This window comes from Phyllostomus hastatus, unplaced genomic scaffold (genome assembly GCF_019186645.2).
Source record: "Phyllostomus hastatus isolate PE091 unplaced genomic scaffold, TTU_PhHast_1.1 phas_contig_30, whole genome shotgun sequence".
Taxonomy (NCBI): Eukaryota; Metazoa; Chordata; class Mammalia; order Chiroptera; family Phyllostomidae; genus Phyllostomus; species Phyllostomus hastatus.
The window spans coordinates 8,035,896-8,043,415 of NW_025333841.1; the positions used below are offsets into that span (position 1 = coordinate 8,035,896).

General features: G+C 40.4%; 1 pseudogene; it reads right to left on the reverse strand.

Annotated features, from left to right (window-relative positions):
• Positions 1–201: 201 nt before the first annotated feature.
• Positions 202–2,061, reverse strand: LOC123819067 (annotated as a pseudogene).
• Between the last annotated feature and the right edge of the window lie 5,459 nt (positions 2,062–7,520).

A 7,520-nucleotide genomic window follows, 5' to 3' on the forward strand; every position in this document is an offset into this window, starting at 1 on the left:
AGGGGGAAGGGTTTTCAGAACAACTATAACTGACATATGGACAACATCAAGGTGGGTGGAATCAGGGGATGTAGGTGGGATGGCTGGGGTTGAGGGGAGTGGATGGGAGAAAAGATAGACAACTGTACTTGAAGAAAAATAAAATAAAATAAATAAATCTAATAAAAATTTAAATTTGATAAAGCACACCCCAAAAAGATTTTAGAAGGCCCCCAGAAGTTCACCTTGAGACAGAATAACTTGAGCCTGCTCCAGGTTGGTGGCAGTGGAGGTGCCAACAGTGCTGTCACCTGCATTCAGTGCTCACATAATGTATTAGCTAGTGTTTACAGTGGATTCCATGACTTCCTGACACAAAAGCATTGGGAGGCTTATGATGCACAGAGGCCAAAGAACCAACATGGCAGATTAGCTCATGCAGCAGAGTTGATTCAATAGGTTCTGTCTCCTCAGAGATCATGGCTTCTCAGACAAGACTACTTTTTTGTTGTGCCAGCATCTGTTGAGAGAAGCCACCAATAAATATAGCCCCTGTCTCAAAGGTCAGGGTTTTCCTAATCCCGTTTTGCCAAACTGAAGACCAGCTGTACCGGATCCTGTATTTCTCATGGTTTCTTGAGAAATAGCTTCACTGTGGAAGTAAGAAGAGTGAGCTGCACCTGGGTGCTTTCATCATGAAAATCCTTGAGGAAGCTCTCTAGCAACTCATCTGCATTGTCAATTTGTAATACTCTCCCACAATCCAAATCATAGCTGCTTGAGCATCTGGCTCATCCAACAAATGTAAGTTCTCACTCAGAGTAGCAATACTTTCATACTTATTGGGGTACTTGTAGAAGATGTCCCTAATGACAACAATTGCATCTTGACCATATAATTTACTTTGGTCTGCCTGATCTCAGGCAGTGTGCTTACACAACGTTCTGCAGATTGGTTCACCTTGATGGCACACTGTCTAATGCCCCACACAACTTTTCAAAGTCAACACCAACCTTTGTAGTATATTCCTTCAGTTCTGCCAGAACCTGAGCAATATTGGCTTGGAATGGCATTCAAATCATGATGTCCAACTTCTCTAGTTTAACATGCATGAGATCATTATACTTCACAAAGAAGACTTTGATTTCCTGCTTTAAGATTTCAGGCCTTTTATGGACAATTAGGTTGATTCCTTGGGGCAATATACTGCACCTCTGGTTCTGAGACTACAAAGTAACAGGTGGAGGGGCCAACTTCTTCAGTAAAGTCCTTGGGTAACAAATCTAGAAATTTCATTAGGACTCCTACTGCTGGAAGCACCACTGCTGAGTTGGCATGAGATAGCCCAGGAGTTACCTGTTCACAGATGTTCTGAATATCCTAGTCACCTTTAGGGTTCTAATTGGACAGGAAGTCCAAGATGAAAATCTCACCTCATTCCATCTACTCATTCAGGGCTGTCAGCAGCTCATTAATGTTCTGTAGGTTTAAATCAAGTAACTTGCTGTTTGGGTAAGATTCAGTGATTTCAGATAATGCACAGCATTAGCTACCATCATTTGTTTTGAATTTGCCATGAGCTCTCGAAGATAACCCAGAAATCCCTGATCTTCCACCATTTGGGCATTGACATCATGGAGTTTTGCCATGCAGACAGCTAATGTTTTCCGAAAATAGGGATCTTCACCTTTGAAACACTTGCAGAGAGACTCACAGAGATATTCTATAAACTTGTCCACCTAGATTCACCCCATGGTTCTGACTGCCAAGGCTTGAATTAGAGGATTGGGATCTTCACAGTACTTCACAAAGCTGCTGATGTCCATGATGGCCATGTCTGACTGATTCTTGCCATAGTTTATCAAGTAGAGATACACAAAGCTTCTTTAGTTCCAGGTTGTCAGACTGTATATAATTCACTACATATGGAAAGAGGGAGCTAATACCCTTCCCTACAATCATAGCACCAGTCACTTGCTTCACAGCCTCCTTCCTCTTTTCTTTCTTTTCATTGTTGAGTGTAGCCTTAATTCAAAAATGTCTTCTTTTTTTATCGGTTGTGAAGTACTTGGAGTCAGTCATGGTGTTGTCTTTTTAATATATACCAGAGGCAAGGGCAGGGTTGGTGGTAGTAGCCAGAGAGCACAGCCTGAGTGGTATAGTAATGGTTTCCTGCATGTCCAGGAGACAGAAAAATCTTAGATAGATTTGCATTGTCTTCTTTCTGCCCCTAGCCCACCACACACCCATACACATAAACCTTTCATATCTCCTGGAAACAACTGATCCCCTGTTAGCTCTTCCCTGGTTGAAGTCATACAGGAAAAAACATTATACTATTTCCTCTATCCAGGAAAGTTATAGGGAAAGAAAGAGACAGAAGGAGACATGAATGGCTGGAAGCACTTTCAATTGGTGAGAGTGTTCCTGTAAGCTGGGGTCAAGACAACCACTAAGGTTTAGATTTGAATTACTTTAAACTTAGTCCTCAGATGACAGAAACTCAGTCAGCTGGAACAAACACATGGCTGGGTTGAAATGTCTAGGAGAATCATGGGGCAGGTCCAGAGGAAACTATACTATTCTTAGCAGTCCTCCAATATGACAGACCCCTAGTCTCATCTCTGGAAAAAATGGGGCAGAAAAGAATGCTTAATGAGGTGCATTGTGATCATCAAGGAGGGAACTTCCCACCAAGGCCCCAACTCTCAACTCAAAGGGCTCCTTTTTTTATGAAGGTCTCTGACTGAAACCAATGACAGCTCTATGCTTGTGTGCAAGAGACATGCAGGGAGTCAGGTGAAGACCATGGGTGTCATGATTACCCAGCACCAGAGTTGCAAAATGCAGACACTGTAGCATTTTAGGAGGTGCAGATGCTGACTGCAATCTGCCTAAGCCCAAAGTTAAGGGCTCTGGAAAAACAGAATTAAAAGGATACATACAGAAAAGAAAACAGAAAGTATTTTCCAGGACATTTGCATTGCCTAAGTGAAATAATCAATCTTTGGAACCTTAGTAAATAAATGATAACAGGAAAAAGTTGAGATATGGAAGGCTATAAAACTAGCATGCATTTAGTTTAAAACAATTTCCCATGAAATGCTAGGAAAAAAAGGGACTTGCTTCAAACACTGTTCCAGTGTAAGATGTTCTTAAAAATGTCTGTGATGGTGTTTTGTATTTAAGGCTAGGAGGGTGCTATTCTAGAAAATGGACAGAAAAATAGATAGGAAAGGAATTACAAAAGCTATAGAAAAAGGAATTTCAACACCTATAAGAATCTAAGGGTACTTGACATTTCATATCAGTACAACTGGAAAAATAATGCTCAAGTCTCCGAATGATTACATTGAAATAAAAAAAAATGCCCTTGCTGGTATGGCTCAGTGAATTGAGCACTGGACTGTGAAGCAAAAGGTCACCAGTTTGATTCCCAGTCTGGGCACATACCTGGATTGCAGGTCAGGTCCCAGTAGGGGGCACATAAGAAGCAACTACACATTGGTGTTTCTTTCCCCTTCTTTCTCACTCCCTTCCCCTCTCTGTAAAAATAAATAAATAAAATATTTAAAATAATTTTCACTCTATTTTTTTAAACCCCGAAGTATAAAAAAAGGTTCAAATCCAGGTACATATTTTGCAGGCAATTACCCCATGGGCTAACCTCATATGGTTTTGTCTCCCCACATTATTTTTCTTCAGGTTCAATAGCATTTTTAAATCTGAACAGTAAAATAATTTGGAGATAGACATGAATAGGGATATGGACATGGATTTAGACTTAGTTTATGTCTCTACAAATGTAGTGGGAAGGGTAAAAGAAATATACTCCAAGAATTTTTTTAAACTTTTGCTTCAAATTAATACCTCCTCCAAAATCAAGTCATTTTCCATAGAACTACAATGTTATTGTGTTTTATATAACCCTAAAATGGAATGTTCAAATGAATGCAATGAGAACAGATTCTCACATGGACCCTATACTACCCCAGAGCCAATATGTTCTCCCTTTGGTCTTCTAGTATCCTATTGCTTCATGTTCTACCTCAACTAATTAAACTACAAATTATTATGACTCTATATCCTTGAGTTTCATTGGTCATTTTCAAACTATAGATAGAATTGTCAGTTATTTATCCACTAAGTAGCATACATTTATTGCGTGCTACTTCTATGGCAGGAACCATATTATGCCCTGAGGATGCAGCATGATAAAGCCTGAGTCTTGTGTGCAGTTCTGAGTACAGATTGAAAGAACTTCAAGCAGACAGGCAACTCAAATATGGAATAACCAAGGCTGTGGCCAGGAGTACACACTTTGTACAAGAGAAGTAAGTGAGTAGGACAGGGAGCCATGGAAGGCTTCCTCCAAGAAGTGTATCTGTCCTCCACCAAAACCCAGCTTTTGCCATTGTCAATTGTGATTTTTGTAAGAGCAGGGGTTGTCTCTCATTTTACCAATGTGTCTTCAGTACCTAGAAGAGTGCCTAACACTCAGCAAATAATACTCAGGATGTCGTTCTTTGAATCTCAGAGAGTCCCCAAATGTTACAAAAACAAAACAAAACAAAAAAAAGTTACAAGAAAAGGATCTGCTGAAATATTCTCCCCCTCCATTTGCATACTGGAAAACATACTTGCAATGGATGTGTGGTAAATAAATAAATATAGATAGATAGATAGATGATAGATAGATAGATAGATGATAGATAGATAGATAGATAGATGATAGATAGATAAAAGGTAAATGAAAAAGTGAATATTTAGGAAAGGATCCAGTCAGTTCCATAACTGCACACAATAGCAGTTCACTTCAGTAAACTTTGAGTACCAGACCTAGCACTGGGTGTTAGGGCTGCAAGGATGGCTAATACATAGGCCCTGTCTTTAGGGTAAGTGAGATAAGCTAGGCAGTGAGGGACAAATGCCATATGATCTCACTTTTAACTGGAACATATTCAACAAAAGAAAAAAGCAAACAAAATATCACCAGAGACACTGAAATTAAGAACAATCTGACTTCCGGCCAAGATGGAGGCATAGGTAGACACACTATGCCTCCTCACACAACCAAAAAAAGACAACAATAAGTTTAAAAACAAAAAACAACCAGAACTGACAGAAAATCAAACTGTATGGAAGTCCAACAACCAAGGAGTTAAAGAAGAAACATTCATCCAGACTGGTAGGAGGGGCAGAGACAGGCAGCCGGACAAAGAGGACTCTTGGCAAGGCAGTGGCTGGAGGACCTGGGTGGGCAAGGCTGTGGCTGGCAGGCAAGGCAGTGGTTGGCAGACCCAGTGAGGCAGTGGATTGTGGGCTGGGCGGTCCCACATTCAAGTGCAGATAAACTGGGAGGAACAACTGGGGAGCAAGACAGACCATGCAACCCAGGGTTCCAGCACAGGAAAATAAAGCCTCAAACTTCTGATTGAAAACAAGGGTTGAAGTGGCAGTGGGAAAAACTCCCAGCCTCACAGGAGAGTTCATTGGAGAGACCAATAGGGTCCTAGAACATATACAAGCACACCTACTCAGGAATCAGCATAACAAGGGCCCAATTTGATTATGGGTAGCTGAGAAAGTGACTGAAAACTGGCAGAGAGTGGAAGAAGCAGCATTGTTCCCTCTCAAACACCTCCCCCACATACAGTGTCACAATGCAGCAATGCAGGTTGCCCTGCCCTGAGGAACACCTAAGGCTCCGCCCCTTATACATAAAGACAAAAGAAAATGGACCAAATGAAAGTTCAGATCAAAACTCCAGAAAAAATATGACTAACAGACAAAGAGATAGCTAACCTATCAGATGCACAGTTCAAAACCCTGGTAATCAGGATGCCCATAGAATTGGTTGAATATAGTCGCAAATTAGAGGAAAAAAATGAAGGCTATGCTAAGTGAAATAAAGGAAAATGTACAGGGAACCAACAGTGACAGGAAGGAAACTGGACTCAAATCAATGGTGTGGACCAGAAGGAAGAAAGAAACATCCAATCAGAAATCAATGAAGAAACAAGAATTCAAAAAAATGAGGAGAGGCTAAGGAACCTCCAGGACATCTTTAAATGTTCCAACATCCAAATCATAGGGGTACCAGAATGAGAAAAGGAAGATCAAGAAATTAAAAACATATTTGAACAAATAATGAAGGAGAACTTCCCCAACTGGCAAAGGAAATAGACTTCCAGGAAGTCTAGGAATCTCAGAGAGTCCCCAAAAGTTGGACCCAAGGACAACGACACCAAGGCACATCATAATTACATTAGCCAAGATTAAAGATAAGGAGAGAATATTCAAAGCATTAAAAGAAAAGGAGACAGTTACCTACAAAGGAGTGCCCATCAGACTGCCAGCTGATTTCTCAAAAGACACCTTACAGGTAAGAAGGGGCTGGAAATAAATATTCCAAGTCATGAAAGACAAGGACCTACATCCAAAATTACTCTATCCAGCAAAGCTCTCATTTAGAATGGAAGGGCAGATCAAGTGCTTCCTAGATAAGGTCAAGTTAGAGTTCACCATCACCAAGGCCTTATTATATGAAATGTTAAAGGGACTTATCTAAGAAAAAGAAGATAAAAAATATGAACAGTAAAATGGCAGCAAACTCACAGTTATTAACAACAACACTTAAAACAAAAAGAAACTAAGCAAACAACTAGAACAGGAACAGAATCACAGAAATGGAGATCACATGGAGGTTTATCAGTGGGGGAGTGGGTAGGGAGAGAAGGGGAAAAGGTACAGAAAATGAGTAGCATGAATGGTAGGTAGAAGATAGACAGGGGGTGGTTAAGAATAATATAGGAAATATAGAAGCCAAAGAACTTATATATATGACCCATGGACAAGAAGTGAAAGGGGGGAAATGGGACAACTGTAATAGCATAATCAATAAAACATTAAAAAAATCTAACAATAACCAGAGGGGAGGGGAGTGGGGACAATGGGGGGAAGGGGGAAGGGTTTTCAGGAACTACCATAAAAGATGCATGGACAAAACTAAGGGGGAGGATGGAAGTAAGGGAGGGAGGTGGGTTTGGTTGGGGTGGAGGGAAAATGGAGACAACTGTAATTGAATAATAAAATAATTTTTTAATTAAAAAAAGATGGCAAACTTTGAAGTATATTGGATATGAGCCAAATTCAGTCTAGAGTTTTGTTTTATTTAGTCACCACAGCATTTTTTTAAAAGGAAGAGGTATTTGAATGCTTTTAGCCAGAACAAGCAGTCTTTGGTTTGCTAAAGCTTCTACCATTCCTCATTGGCTTATACTAACCCACCCTATCCATTGATGTTCCAGGCCTGACCACTGGGAAGGCATTTGGGTATACAACCCCTGATCTAGTGGCTTGTTCCCATTCAACAGCTAGATGAGCAAATGCTTCAAATTGACACTACAGAACCCCTAATTTTAGGGGAAATGTTAAAGAGCACCAACAGGTTAGCAAATGTTAGCAAGGGAAGCTGAAATTGTGATGGCTGCCTTGAAATATCTGCACTGGAATCTTGCCCTATCTCCCCAGTGCTCTAA